Source organism: Anolis sagrei, chromosome 3 (assembly GCF_037176765.1).
Source record: "Anolis sagrei isolate rAnoSag1 chromosome 3, rAnoSag1.mat, whole genome shotgun sequence".
Classification (NCBI taxonomy): domain Eukaryota; kingdom Metazoa; phylum Chordata; class Lepidosauria; order Squamata; family Dactyloidae; genus Anolis; species Anolis sagrei.
The window spans coordinates 155,836,663-155,853,273 of record NC_090023.1 but is presented as its reverse complement, the minus strand read 5'-3'; positions in this window follow the sequence as shown (position 1 = coordinate 155,853,273).

Sequence of the window (16,611 nt, the reverse complement as noted above, 5' to 3'; positions counted from 1 at the left end):
TCTTTGTTGCTGGAAACTGCTCTGAGTCCCTCCATGGAGGTCGAGAAGGATGGGATAGAAATGTTTTAAATAAATAAATAAAATAATAAATAAACCTCCTAGTTTTCCTCTAGTGGACAGAGTCATTTCATTGTACCAGTTGGGAAGATGTTGCATGTGTTTGTTCCTTGAAAATTCATCACCAGGTTTTTTGAGGGAAGAAACAAGTTTGAAAGATGGTTTGAACTTTGAGTCTTCTGTGATATTTTCTGAGCAAAAAAAAGTGTTTAATTTTTGGATACATTAAGTCCCCCACTACAGAACTTTCTACACAAAAATGCTGCTTACTTCTCAAAACAACAAGATCTGAGTTTTGTATAAAATTAATCTCAAACTCTGAAGATTCTCATCAACAATGCATTCTGTTTGTCAGAGTTTTTCGATTTTCAGTAAAGATGTATTCAACCATTTTTAATATTATTTCCAACCTTATTTACAGAAGCCTGAGATAGTGATGTAATTCCTGATGGTAAAAAAATCATTTAATGAACACACTGATAATTGTTGTTGTTTTTATTCCATTTATTTATTTCCTACCTTTTTCATACAATCTGAAATGTAGTCCCAATTCCCGTCTCAATAACATCTTGCTTTCCATGTTTCACAGCAGTCTTCATATTTGAAGCAAACCAAAGAAATGGCTGCTCTCTTTTGTTTTCTGACAGAATGACAAACTGTCAGCATGACTCGCAAGGGGTCCTTTCCATCCCCTTGTCTCCTAGTCCTAAAACCACCAGTGTCTCAACCCCATGGAATTTATCATCATTCACCATTGCACAGACACTCAATTCTGACATAATGGTGTCAGAGTGGAAAGGCAATGGTACAGTAGCTACTCGTATCCTGGGGATATTTTCAACAGTGCTGCAGGGTTACTTTATGCAATGTCAAAATATTGAAAGAAGTCCAAAGGAGTTTCAGGGGGACAAGACGGATATACGTGCTGCACAATATCAAGCCAGTCTATTACAGAAGCCAAGTCTGATTACACTAGATCTTTTTCTTCTTGATCAGCACCTCCAGAGTATACACTTTCTGTCATAATGTACTATGACTGTTATGTACTTGGGTGATTATACCAGTTTATAACTTCTGGCTATCCTGTGGTTGCACAATTTTGAATTCTGTGTACAGAGGCATCCAGTCCTCACTTATGCAAGTTGGTTTTTCCCCATTTTTCCTCAGTATCACAGTGTGCTAGTATATCTTTGCCGCTACTTAAGATCTGCATGTTTCTAGAGGGGGCTTTGGGGCCCTCAGTGCTATTGCTGCCATCACTTCTGTCTGCATAGGTATGTTAGCAGAACTTTACACTCTGCTAGTGTTAAACAGGATCTCCATTTTCATACTCCCAATAATGTTACATCTGATTGTTAAAACAATGAAAATATACTTTATGGGCTGCCATACTGGGCCTAGGTAATGGTGAAAGATATGTATGTGAGTGTATGTATGTGCCTTCAAATCACTTGTGTTAAATTATAATGACCCTGTGGATTTCAGTGGGGTTTTCTTGGACAAGGAATACTCGAATTTGTCATTGCATTTCTCTGCTATGGCAGTTATTCCCAAGAATTAGTCTTCCAACTTTTTTGGATCTGGAAGCTCCAAGAATTCATGGCAGTTGGCCAAACTGGTTGTGCGAGTTGAGGATCAAAGATTGGGAACCACTGATTTGCAACGTATGACATTCCCCGATTTCCTATCCATATATTAATGACATCTGACCACAATTTGCTTTCAAGATCATAGGAGAAGTAGGTCATTAATTTCTGGAAGATATGTATACAAGGGTGAGGCAACATCAAAGTATTGGATGTTGCTCTCTCCCTTGCTTAAGTTTAATCATATGTGGAATGAACTTTTAAATAGGGCTCTACTTATCAATACAGCCAGGAGCCCCCGGTGGCACAGTGGATTAAACCCCTGTGCCGGCAGGACTACAGACCGACAGGTCGCAGGTTCAAATCTGGGGAGAGTGTGGATGAGCTCCCTCTGTTAGCTCCGGCTCCTCATGTGAGGACATGAGAGAAGCCTCCCACAGGGATGGTAAAACATCAAAATATCTGGGCGTCCCCTGGGCAATGTCCTTGCAGACAGCCAATTCTCTCACACCAGAAGCGACTTGCAGTTTCTCAAGTCACTCCTGACACGACAAAAAAAAAAATCAATACAGGCTCCATACAGTTTTGTGCAATGCAAATTTCCTCAAAGATAAGAACCAGCAACACACTAGGATTTATTCCTAGGCAGAACTGGAGTTTGTGTGTGCAGGTTTACAGCATTGTGTTTATAGTGATTAGAGAGGCCTCTTTTACACTGTCATACACTCCAGATGATCAAATCAGATAATCCACATTATCTGATTTGAACTGGATTGTATTAGGATACACTGCCATATAATCCAGCTCAAAGCAGATAATCGGGATTTTATATGGCAGTGTAGAATGGGCCAGAGATGTATTGAATCCTAATGGATCCCCGCTGGGCCATACAAGTAAATGGGTGGCCTTGGGTCAGCCACTTTTCTGCCAAACTGCCCTACTTCACAAAGTCAGTGTAGAGATAAAATGGGAAGATGAGTCATCCATTCCACCTTAAGCTTCAAAATAAACAGCGAAGAGAATTAAAGCTCTTTTATGCTACCAGGCCTGCCAATATATTATTTTCTTTGGTATTTGTGCTTCCTTTAGATTGAAAACACAGGTTAATATTATTGGTATTGCTTCTGCTTTTGCTTATCACTGGCTAATATTACCTGTTCGTGTGAGATATGTTAAACAGCAATGCCCATCAACATTCTGTTCTATCATAACTGCTTGCTTCATGATAGATGAAACTCTGTGTTTGTTGATAGGCGAATGATCCATTGGGCAAACAGTCTTATTGTCTCTTTTCAAACAGTTGTGGTGATGAAAGTATTTTATCGGGTAAAGCCATTTGTTGGATATACACTGAAAACAGTTCTTCCTTCTGAAGTGGGCTCAGGTTCATATTGGTTACATTGTTTGTTCAACACCCCATGTTGAAATGATGTCAGAATCCTGCCGGTGCATTGTGCTAACAGTTGCACTTTTTCCTGGATTGCAAACATATTTTGTAATGCAAACACTAACTGTGGGAAAGAAATTGGACAGAATAGCAGAAATGTACACAATATCTTCCAGTTCTAATCAGACTATTTCTCTAGTGCCTTTATCTACGTCACAAATCAGGCAACACGTGGTCTTTCCCCTCAAACTGTCCTTGCCAGCATAGTTCTACAGATGTAGCCATCCAAAAAGACTGTCAGCTAATTGTTACTATGTAAACCTAAATAACCTAAAGGCACCAATTCTCTTTTGAGCTTGGAAGCTAAGTAGAGCCAGTCCCAGCTAATAATTGAATGAGAGTTCAGCAAAGGATACCAAGTGCTGCAAGCTATAATTCCAGACTCTGGTATTCCTGGTGTTTTGGACTCCAGCTTCCAGAATCCAAGATATCTAACATAGTTTCTAGGAGTTGAAGTCCAAAACATGAGGATAACTACAGTTTGGAAACCACTGTTTGAGGGCCCGTCCAGACAGTACCTTTATTGTGGTATCGACCGCAATAAAGGAGGGGCTGTCCAGTCCCGAAATAATTAGCTACAAACCAGGAAAACCCTGTTTTGTAGCAAATTAATTAGATAGTGGGTTTATGCCTTGCCTACTTGAAGGGTGCAGGATAAACCCAGTATTTCTGGTTCTGGACTGCAGAATACTGTAGACAGTATTCCCATAATTTTCTGGACTGAATTAGCTTTGAAAACTGTGGGAATCCCAACCCCCTCCCCCAAAGCCCCCCTAAACTGAGGAAAGAAAAAGAAAATAACTCACCCGGTCTTCCAGGGATGGCTGCTGGAGTTCTCCTGGCACGTACAAATGATGGACTTCGTCCCCCCCACCACCCCTGCTTCTCATGCCGTGTCATTTGTACATGCCCGGAGAATTCTAGCAGCCATCCCTGGGAGGCTGAGTGAGTTATTTTCTTTTTTTCACAGAGTTTTAAACTGAGTAAAAAAAGAAAAGAACTCACCCGGCCTTCCAGGGATGGCTGCTGGAGTTCTCCTGGCACATACAAATGATGGACTTTGTCCCCACCCCCACCCCTCATGCTGTGTCATTTGTACATGCCCGGAGAATTCTAGCAGCTGTCCCTGGGAGGCCGAGTGAGTTCTTTTCTTTTTTCACAGAGTTTAGGGGGGCTTCTGGGGAGGGGGGTTAGTCCCCTGATGTTGCACCATTACAACATCTGGACACCCACCCCAGAAAGTGTGCGCTTCTGGGATAAAAGCTGTCTGGATCCACCCTTAGAGAAAGGAACTGGCAAAATCCTTTCGGACTATTCCTTGCCTAAGAAAACTCTATGAAAATCCTGGAGTCACCATAACTCAATAGACAGCTTGAAGGCACATACACACATAAACACTATGCTCCTGTTTGTTCAGTGACTATTAGGAATCCTTTTGCCCTACATAATAACTATTCAGTATAACTGCTATTACAACATTATTTGGAATTCTGGGATACCAGAGCTCTTTATTGGCATACTCCACTACATGGCATACTCTAGGGTTCTACAGAGTGAAAACATAACAGTTAGAGGGGAATCATATTATTAAAATAACATAGTGCAAAAAGGTATCTCAATAATTCTGCTTGTTTGTCTTGTTGCAATACATCTTTTTAATATTGTCCAACGAATAATGGCAATATTATGAATCCAAAAAAACCAAAACGCCAAATTGAGATAGAGCACAAGACATTATTATCAATATAGGATGTCAAGAATGACTGTATTGCTCATAATTTTATCGCATCACTTGAGCATTGTTCCCATATTTTCTTCCTGTCCTGACAGCTTGAAATATTTCTTTAAGCAGAATTCTATGTTGCCGGCTGAATTGTATCAACATTTCTTTCCATCTTAGGATGGAACTGTAGAGTGGAAGGGTTTAACTCTCACCGGCATGTATTTGACCCTGTGGTACCACCTGTCAAATTCTGCCATGGATTGAGCAGCATCCCGAGTGAGAGCATTTCCATGATTTTCACATTTCTCTTCATCAGGTCAGGGCTCTTCCGAGAGATTTCCTGCTATTAATAACACCAGGCTGGATTTCCAAAGGTAGGTAAGCCTCACTGAAAGTATATGAATCTGTCATACCTTTATATTTGGGACTTTGATAATACTTGATCATGAACAACTTTCACTGTGAAGCTATACTTTGAATGAATATCATTGCTGAATCTTGTTTTCTGTGATTAGTAATACTATAAATTCCTGAGAGAATGTAACTCACATCTTGCCTTTTATTTGTGTGTGTGTGTGTGTGTGTGTGCCCGTCTTTTTGATCTTCCCCTCTTTTATGCCTGCCTAGATTATTTCTGCCTTTAAAAGAATGTATCACCAAGCAACATGAATCCTTGAATTTTTCTCATGCTTTTAAATTTATTCCGAGTTGCTCCTGGGCAAAATTTCTGTGGTGCATGCTATGGTTAATTGCTAATTGTTCCCTTTGTTGTATTATTGATATCCTCCACTCTGCAGAGCTGTAATTCTGTTATTTCTAAATTAGACTTTTCTGGGTCAGCTGCAAAGTGACTTAATGGAACAGTTCAAACCAAAGATCAGAAACTAAATTATGGAACTAGAATTTTACATCATGTTTTGAAATCTGGGAAGAATGTGCTATTGTTCTTGTGGTATTTGTGTGTGTGTTTAGTTTTTAAACCTCACAAAGCAGCTTATTCATTAGGGCAGGGTAAGCAAGGTAAATTAATTCTGAATTAATGTTTCCTCTTTTACTCAAGTTGATATTATCTGCATATTTCTAATGGTTGTGTCCTCCTCTGGGTATGACAGCTGCTGCTTCCTGCTCTTATTTTCCATAACGATGTTAAGGGACATTCATTTTCACAATGCTTTAATGCATTTTCTATAAGAAGCTAATACATACCACTACTGATTCCCAAACTCTAATCCTCCAGGTGTTTTAGGCTTCAATCCCCAGAAGCCTCAGCTGCCGTGGCCAATGGCCAGGGATTCTGAGAGCTAAAGTCCAAAGTCCTCTGGAGCCAGGCATGTAGCCGGGGGGGGGGGGGGGGGGCTTGAGGGGCTTCAGCCCCCCCCCCCCCGAAATTATCATGGTGGTTCACGAAAAGGCCTTACTGGTGCATTATTTAAACTGTTATGTTTATTCATATCATGATCTGATCACCATACTCAATATATCCCATATGCATGGGGGTATTGGGGTAACGATACAAAAGGTTTGCTAGGCTAGACCCTCTTTCACTCAGACTCAGCCCCCCTGAAACTCAGCCCCCCTGAAACCCCCCCTGGAAAAAAATCAGCCCCCCCCCCCCCCCCCCCCCGAAACGAAATCCTGGCTACGGGCCTGTCTGGGGGAAAAGAGTTAGGGAAACACTCCATTAGTTAATGCAGAAATATTTACATATTAAAAATACTGATCACATTCTATAGGAGCTGAGTATATCCTCTGGCCCATACCAGAGGAGAAAAATTGCCATAGTCACTGCCACAGTGTTGCTATTTTCCTTCATGCTAGTGATAAGGAAGAAACTACATTCTTGATATTTTTGACTGAGCATGCAAATTGAAACACTTCATTATTACAGGTTTTACACATTCCCAAATTCTGCAGAAATATGAAAATGCATTAAAAAGCACATACTGTTTGGAAAAGCCTATACAAAGTGTTACAGCAGTGAAAGCAACATTAAAAATGCATCATATGCAAAGAAAGTGTTTGGGAAATGAATTAGCAAGAGGTCCATACAAAAATCTGTATAACACAAGAAATACACAAGAAAATACATATACATTTCCATAAAAGAGATTGCAAACTGAGAAGAAATGAGACAAAGCAAGCTTCCAATTGGAATAATGAGAAATGGGGTACAATAAAAGCTGTCAGATTTATCAGTCCCTACCTCCTGCACTTCCTCTCCCCAAACTTCTTTGAGTAGAGTTTAATACAATCTTTGTTTGTCTGTGGCAAATACACTTCATTAATATATTTGTAGTTGCATGACTTGATGCATTTTATAATGATTTAGATGTACAATCCTTTGTAGGAAAGTGAATTATCTAAAAATATGTGTAACCATCGGTTAGCAGGTCATTCAGATTATTCCATCAGTTGAACTTTACGACACTTGTTTATTTGTTTAAAAATTGATCTCCTGCCTTTCACCTGCTGAGTGAAGCAGCTAACAACAATTGCATGCCATCATAAAAACAGAAATAAATCCCAAGAGGAAAACAAGTATAATAAAAGACAGATGTAGCAGGCAAATCATAGTGGATGTGTCTTGTTGTTATTATAGCCCTTCAAATATACTCTGATTCACTCAAACGTATTATGGGTTTTTCTTAACAAGATTTATTCAGAGGATGATTGCTATTCTCTTCCTCTATGGTTCACTAAGACCAAATCTACACTGCCATATATGAGTCAACACTGACCAGATAATGCAGTTTCACACTGCATTTTTTGGCAGTGTAGATGGGGCCTAGGAGTGTGACTTGTTCAAAGTCACTCAGTGAGTTTCAATGGTTGGATGGGGATTAAAAACCTGATATCCTAGTCTAACACTCAAACTACTAATAGCATGCTAACTCTCAGAGCTATCAATCAAATAATCTATCAGCCTTATCAAGAATATATGTTTGTTTTGGCCATGTGACTGAAATAAATAGAAGTTGTCTGGTGATGCTTGGGAGAAAAACATCTACAATTTTGGTGCAGCTATAAAAATGTTCCTTCTGCTCAATTCCATCTCATACCTGAGATACTGAAAAGGGCCTCTTCATCCAATGCTAGAGCACAAACTATCTCATAAGAAGGATGCCATCCCTGGTCTTGGTCCAGGATACCTTAGAGCCTTACAAAACCTCACCAATTCATTGGGTTGTGCCCAAAAGCAAATTTCTAACCACACAGCCCATGTAATGTAAGTGTATGGTCATCTGATAAATCAGGGATGGGAATTGTGCAGCACCCCAAAGGTCACTGCACTGCAGTTGCCAGTATTCTTCACAACTGGCTATGCTGGTTAGTGCTAGTGGGCAGTCGTATCACTCCCATCCCTGATGTAAGTGAATATCTACCAGCATTCCTATTGGTGAATTTACAGTATCCATATACTTGTAAAGGATAACCTCCAAGTGGCACTTTTAAATATAACATTTAGTGAATACCAATCTCTTTACCAATTACAATGCAATCGAGTCCACAACATTCAGGAATCAACCTTCAAACTAAGGTCCACGGGCAGGATGTGGCCCTCCAAGGTCATTTACCTGGGCCCCACTCTAAACTTTAGACTTAGGATCACCCTAAGTCTGAAATGACTTGAAGGCACACAACAACAGAAATTACTTCGGTTCGAAGACCAAAATTTGCTTGAAGTCCCCAACATCCGGTCTTATCATCTGTCCTCTACTAGGCAGAGCCTTCTCGATTGTGGCCCCTTATTTATGGAATGCCTTGCCAGTTGAAACCCGAACCATCCAAGAGCTACTTGCTTTTCAGAAAGCCTGTAAAACCTTTCTTTTCCGACAAGCTTTTGATGGGTGAATAACTCGGGACTATGTCTGTTCTCGTTTTTATTGCATTTTAAAGTTGGTTGTATTGTTTTAATCTACTGCTGTAAACCGCTCCAAGCCAAATTGGGAGTGGCGGTATACAAGTCAAATAAATAAATAAATAAATAAATAAATAAATAAAATAAACAATCCTAATTAACTTGACTATCTCATCAGTCAAAAGCAGGCCCATACTTCTTACTGAAATACTGGTAAGTTTATGTTGATTAAAATTGTTCTTCATTTTAAATATTGCATTGTTTTTGCACTACAAATGAGATATGTTCAGTGTAAATAAGAATTCATTCATTCTTTTCTTCAAAATACAGTCTTGAAGGCACACAACAACAGAGATTACTTCGGTCCGAAGACCAAAATTTGCTTGAAGTCCCCAACATCCGGACTTATCATCTGTCCCCGCCCCAATAATCTGAGGCCATGACCTGGCCCTCTGTTCAAAAAGTTTGAGGACTCCTGATCTACTCTATCATACCATCAACTAATAACTTTTTAAATCACCTATATTAGGTGCAGACAGCTGTAAATCGAGCTTTACATTCTCAAAAACAAAAAAAACACCACCAACCTTTCTAAAGTAACCCTTTTGAAACAATCAAAGTCTGTAGACTAAAGGCAGGCACAGCTCCAGATTAGAAAGAGGATTTGAGCTATGAAGGCTTATATTGCCACCTTTGTTCTCTCAGGGCCCTTCTGCACCATCCCTTTATCTCTTTACCTGGCAGTGGGGACTCATATATTCCAGTTTAAAGCAGATAATCTGGGATCAAATCCTGGGATAAAGGGCAATGTGGAAGGGCCCTCAGTTAGTCCATAAGGTGATAAAAAATCCCTCTGCATATAGCTGTGATATATGCAAGTTAACAATGTGTGCTACCATCACACAGAATTCCCATGAATATAATATCAGACCTTGGTTTAAAAAATATTTGTTAAATTATCATTTTGTTAGATTTTCCCCTCCCATCATCTTCATTTTCCCCCCTGAAAACAGGTCATGTATGTCAAATGAAACACAGGCAGCAAACAAAATTAATGACTGAAACTTTGCTTTATTTCAATAAGCTAGCATTGCAAATTTAGGCAATTAAAAAAAAACTGTGTTAAAGCCCACTGGATGCAGAAAACACTTGGCTTATTAGACACCTGATCTTTCAAAATGAAAATGCCACAGGGCAAGTATGGAATTCCTAGTGGTTGCATTCAAAATGTGCTGTCACTGAACTGAAAATTATTCTTCCTGATTGTGCATAGGCAGGAAAGATACACTGATTCAGTTGTACATGAAATGCTTTTCATATGGTCAAAGGCAAAACATTTCTGATTAAGATTTTTCCACCATTGATTCATTGACGGATCTTTGTAGTCAACTATTTATTGCTACATTTGCAGTGGATCTGTGTCTTCTAGAAGAACTAAACACTCTATTTCTTTCTTTTCGTTAATACCCGTCCTTGTTAACTTTTTATAAGCTATCTGTTTGAATTGTTAATGAAAAGTGTACACTTTGAGAAAGGTTGAAGAGTTGAGTGGAGAGGTGCAGACTGGTGATAAAACTTAATTAATAGATTATAGGATAATATTTCAAATAGCCTTTCCCAATCTGAGTTTCTGGACATGCTGATAAATGCCTTATCATTCACCTAGAGTGCATGTGTCAAACACAAAGCCCATGGGCCGAATCTGACCTACCAAATCATTTTATGTGACCCATGAGGCTTTCAATGCCAGGTCAACATAGTTACATTTATACTGTCTCACAATTACAATTGGAAAAGGCTCTATGAAGGCAACCATAAGGCTGCTTTGAGAGCAAGACAACTTTAAAACCAAAGAAAGAGCACCGTTGAGGGGACCAGTAACAAATTGGATCCCAGTAAATCAAAGTTGTCAGCTGAAAATGAGGCATTCAAATATGCTCTGGATCATCCTGATTCACTTCTTTATGTGAAACTCAGTTACTCAGTTACTAGATTCCCCTAATAATTACCCTATCATAGGGTTTACTTAACCAGATTTAGCCAGAGAAGATTTGTTATTGCTTTTCTCTACAGTTGAAAGAGTATGTGACTTGCCTAAGGTTATCCAGCAGGCTTTCATATCTAAGCAGGAATTCAAATCCCACTCTCCTGGTATCCTAGAGCACATCTACACTGATCACTTAATGATGAAGGTTGCAGAATAGCTCAGTGGCAGCAAATACTACATGGAGCAGATCTCAATAATGCAGAGCACTGCTATTTTATTATGGTCTTGTCACATATTAACTAAAGTCAGGGGACAGTCCACATTCTGGTCTAGAATTGAGAGCATTCCTTATCTTTGGACCTGAGTAAAAAGTTGAACCAGTCTCAAGACGAAACCAGCTGCAACTTTTTAAACTGCCATCCCATGATTCCTGGGTCGGGTGATGCAGAGACATGGGATGGTACTCCCATTCTCCATATTGCAGCAGTCTCTTATCACAACAGAGGTCCTACTAGTTGGCCATCACCTGCAGTTATGTCAGCTAGGGCAAAAGGGGATCAGGGAAGGGGGAGGATAGGGGTAGTTCCTCCTCTCCCATCTCATCCTATTTCACTCAGAAGATGTCACTGCATTGTCAGCCAACCAATAGGACTGACAACGCCAGGGATGGGCACAACACAGAGAATAGGAGGAGGTGGTCAAGATGCCTAAACTGGATTCAGTGCCATTGAACAGTCAGAATTGCTTCCCACTTCTGCAATAGCTGGGGAGGTCACATCAGGAACCATCTTGGAGGTTGATCCAGAATAATCTATGCCAGATTGGCCCCAGGATAGTGGGTCACTGAAGAGCTGCCCAAAGTCTAACACACAGACTACTTTACTATATTAATTTTACAATAAGATATTTCATTTACTCAGTTCAACTGAATTTTCCTTTGTTCCTTCAAGGCTTCGGTTCATTCAAAGCATCCAACACTATGGAAGAAATAATCAGATTCCCAAGCACCATTTCCAAGTCTGAATGCTCAGTAACTAAAACAAACTGTTTTTGTCTCATCTGCTGCAGTTGTGGAGTTACTGAATCACCCTTCCACTTTTTTTAAACTAAGCATCTCTGTATATGTTGAAGCTTAATCCCACTCTTCAAAAGACTTAACTTGATATCATCTTACTCTCCTTTGTGAATATGAATAGTTTTCCTTGCAGATCCAGTTTAGATGGGCATAGAAAGTTAAACTGCTTGAGATTATGTCTGAGCTTTTGTCTTCCTGTGAGTGTCTACATTGTTACTTATAAAATAACATTTTGAAGGTGCTCTGTTTACTGTTCAGTTCTTCTTTTAGAGCAGACTAGTTTCCATCAATGTAATAGGGTGAACGGATATCCTTCTTCATACCTGAAGAAGGTGGGATGCAAACACTACAGTGTTTTCTTACCAAAATTAACAAAGATTACAACTTTGCTCCAGCTCTAGATGGAAATGGTTTTAGTTTCATTCCCAAAAAATAGTTTAAGACCTCCAAAAAGGGAATGGCAAATAATTAATTCTTTTATTTGGGTAAAGTGATCTTTTAAACCTGGTCTTCAATACCATTATTGGATTGGTTGACATGAATTGATCATTCATTGAATACTCACCATAGAAGGCTGATATAATGTTTGTGTTTATATGCTTTGAAAAATTGTGATATGCTTACAATCCTGATTCTTTTTTCTAATTCTATTTTAAAAACAAGTCTTTTTGATACCTCCAAAGGTATCTGTGGTGATTCTATATCTCAGGAGAGTTTAAGCAATTAAGTCTAGCTTTTTACAGACATCTCATATTAAGAAGGACTAATCTTGGCATTTTCATCCGGATAATTCCTTATCTATATAGTAAATAGGTTATTTATCTATGATAAATGGATTTATATTTTAAGTTGTCCAGATCAGCTGAACACCCTACACTTTAATATTGATTTTTGAAAACTAACCTGACTGGGAGAGAAGGCAGAATTAATACAAGAATGAAAAAACGATTTCTCTACAAAAGCATCACCTGTAATATCATTAATTCTGACAAGTACCCATAAAGTAGGCTAGCATTGTTATCTCTATATTGAAGATAGACTGGTCAATCTGATTCAACCAGGAGCTTAGTTTGAAACATTGATAGAAGAACAAGGCTTTATACTAAGTAGCCTGAGGATGTCCTCTATGAAATGCTAAAAGACTTCTAAAACAACTCACTGAGGAATTCTTTATTACTTTTTTAAACTGATCCTTTTGTTTCTGCTTAAAACTCTTAAACTAAAACAAGACCCAATGCTGTACTATAGTATCCAAAACCAATAAGATTAGAACTTTCTTCTTCTGTTAACTTCCACATTAGATTTTTCACCAGCAGTATGGATTTGATGGCATAGGGTCACATGAAAGCGTGCACCTTTTCCAAAAGTCCTCATAAAATAAAATAAAATATAAAATGAAATAGCATCAAACCAGCATTTGCTTAAAAAGGAGAAAACATGATGCTGGACATCACTGGAGGCAGAGAGAAAGTTGGTTCTCTTACCCACCTTTCTGGACGTTTTCTTAATTTTTTTCCCCTGATACATCAATATGTGTGGATCCATAATATATAACTATGTGAATCAGCCCTCTATAAATGGTGGCTCATCTCTTTTGTAGATCTCTCTCTCGAGATAAACTGAGTGTGTGTGTGTGAGAGAGAGGCAGCAACTATGATAATGTTCTCAACTACAGATGCATGAGAAATTTAGTTTGTGTAATATGTGTACATTTCCAGGTCTGTCATGTACTCCACAAATGTGGCTGATAACACATTCATATTCTGAAACTTTGCCTCCCCAAATACCCAATGCTATGCATATTTATGGGATGCACACAAATGCACTTTAATGAATGGGGATATGTATTAATCAACACAACCCCTTTTAAGATTCAATTGGGGGGGGGGGGACAAAAATACGCATGTGTCTATCACTCTTTTTTCCATCTAGTTCCATAAAAAACTTTTATGTACTGAACCAGTATCTGTTGTCAGTAATGGACTGGATGAAGGTGAACAGATTGGAATTTAATCCAGAAAAGACATAGGTACTCCTGGTCGGTTGGAAGGTAGATCAGGGAATAAAGATTAATTATGTGCTGGGACAGGGTCATGCTCCCTCTGAAATCTCAGATCTTCATGTTGGATGTAGTCCTGGTCTCAGAACTGAGCTTGAAAGTCTAGGTTTGAGCTTTGGTACTGACAGATAAAGTTTTACATGGGTGGAACTGTGGAGATATTCTATATCAATAGTTATAATACTTTCTAATCCTGTAAATGTGTGATTTCTACTTCCATTTTAAAGTGGATTAAATTGTACTTTAAATTGTATTGAATATTTTCTTTAAAACTGTATTAGGTTTGTTTGCATGCTGCTTTGAGTCCTGTAGTGGGAGAAAGGTGGCATATAATTTAAATAAAATCAAAATAAATTAGTCTATAGATTTTCCTCACACTGAAAGAACATGGAAGTGGGGAAAGGGTAATTCATAATCTAAATTATGCATTGTGGCCTTAACATTTCATGATTAGCACTTTGGATATTCCAATAGCAAGAATAACACACGTAGATTTCTTTCTATAGAATAGAGAGAAATATTGTGAAACTTCAGATTTGCATATTATTAATATAAAATATATCTTTGCTCTTGCACATTATTTATGTCCATATTACAATGCCAGGAGCAAAGTGGTTTTCCTGGTTTTCCAGATTTGTAATGAATTATTATTATTCCCAAAATTCTGTCTATGGCTGTAAGACTGAAGAAGTAGATATCTGTATCTCTCTTTAATTTTTTTTTTTTTGTCGTGTCAGGAGCGACTTGAGAGACTGCAAGTCGCTTCTGGTGTGAGAGAATTGGCCGTCTGCAAGGACGTTGCCCAGGGGACGCCTGGATGATTTGATGTTTTTATCATCCTTGTGGGAGGCTTTTCTCATGTCCCCGCATGAGGAGCTGGAGCTGATAGAGGGAGCTCATCCGCCTCTCCCCGGATTCGAACCTGCAACCTGTCGGTCTTCAGTCCTGCCGGCACAGGGGTTTAACCCACTGCGCCACCGGGGGCATCTTATCTTTAAATTATGTATATTGAGACCTAAGTATAAAGCATGAGATGGGAAAGCAATTTATTTGATTGTAAAGGAACTCCTTCTTTAATTCAAAAGGCTACTCTTTTAGTGCAGTGTAATATCTGGTACAGAGCTTCCAGGATCATATACTTTTATACATAGCTAGCAATAAGTGTTTATAAGGTTCTCTTAAAAGCAAATGAGAAGTAGATCCATGTTGCAATTAGGGTATGTGGTAGATTGCCTAAAATAAGACTAATTGGATTTTTGAGGGATGTGCACTTAAAAGCATACAGAATATCAGAGAAATATTTCCCAATTCTAATCAAACATACATTCATCCCCATAGGCTTTATTGGAATTATTAATTTTGCCCAGAGCTCACAAAAAGTTTATCTGCCTCAGTGAGTGAATAATCCATTTTCCAAAACTGCTATTGATTTTGTGAAATACTGAGTCAAAACCTTTGCTTTGCATAATATCAGTGAAGCAGAAGAAGAATTATCCCATAATTTGAATAACACAGCACTAAACAAATTCAGTTCCCAGGTATTTAGAACTATTATTGGTTAGGATGGCTTCCCCCTGCCCCCATTAATTAATGTATTGAGGTAATGTATATAAAATAACTGCCTTTCCAGATGCCTGCAGTGGTTACTCATTGTGAATACTGTTACAGGCACTTTGAGCCTAAAAAATACCACCTCGTGCTTTATTCTCTAGACCAGTGGTTCCCAACCTTTCTTGACCATGCACCACTGGACCAGGGACCACTTTGAACAGGGACCACTCTCCAATATTAGTACCAAAAGGGTTACGAATTGGTTTTTGGTCAGCTTTAGATATGGTTTGATTATTGGGGGTGCTGATTCAGAAAATTGTATTGGATAGACCCCATGAGCTCTAGTTTCTGATACAGAGCATATGCCATCCAGTAGACACCATCTGCTCACCCACAGAAAACCACAGAGCTAAAGTATAGTAGTAATCTTTTGTGGGTAGACAGCCTCTCCCCTCCCGACATCCCAGTTGCCTCGGCACTATAAGGGATTCGCGAGACCAGTCACTCTCATTGCCATGTGGTTTTGAGGCAACAGTATAGTACTGGTGAGGCTGTGGACCATGTTTTCATTCTTGTGGACCACTGGTGGTCCATGGACCACAGGTTGGGAACCAGTGCTATAGACAAATCTCTGTTAGTGACTCACTCTTGCTTGTAGCCATTCCCCATGGCACAATGTCATTGTTCAAGATATTCTTTTTTTCTTTTCTTTTTTTGCCTTCATATCCAAATTCAATTTCATTAGAATGACCTGCTGCTAAGTAAATATAGACACTTAGGTGGCAAACTCAGCAAAATAGATCTTTCATTATACTCAGTAATTTAAGACATAAAATCAAAGCATGTTATCTGTGGTCAGAAGCACAGAGAGCATATAAATAGATCTTCCATGATACTCGGTAATTTAAGACATAAAATCAAAGCATGTTATCTGTGGTCAGAAGTACAGACAGCATCTAAAATTACTTGGCAGTACATGTCGTATTGGTCACATGTGCCAGATTTGTGGCCATGGATAACCTCAGGAATCCTGCAAAAAATATATATTCCACCAAAAGGAAGAATTTTAAATGTGCATTGTGTTTTTGTTTATGTTTATGTTATTTGTGTATGAGATTTATTTTAATTGCTTTGCTTTGTATTGTGATTGTTATTACTTGTATTGATGTATTGTGGGCCTCATGTAAACCGCACCGAGTCCCTTGGGGAGATGGTAGCGGGGTATAAATAAAGTATTATTATTATTATTATTACTATTTCTACTCCT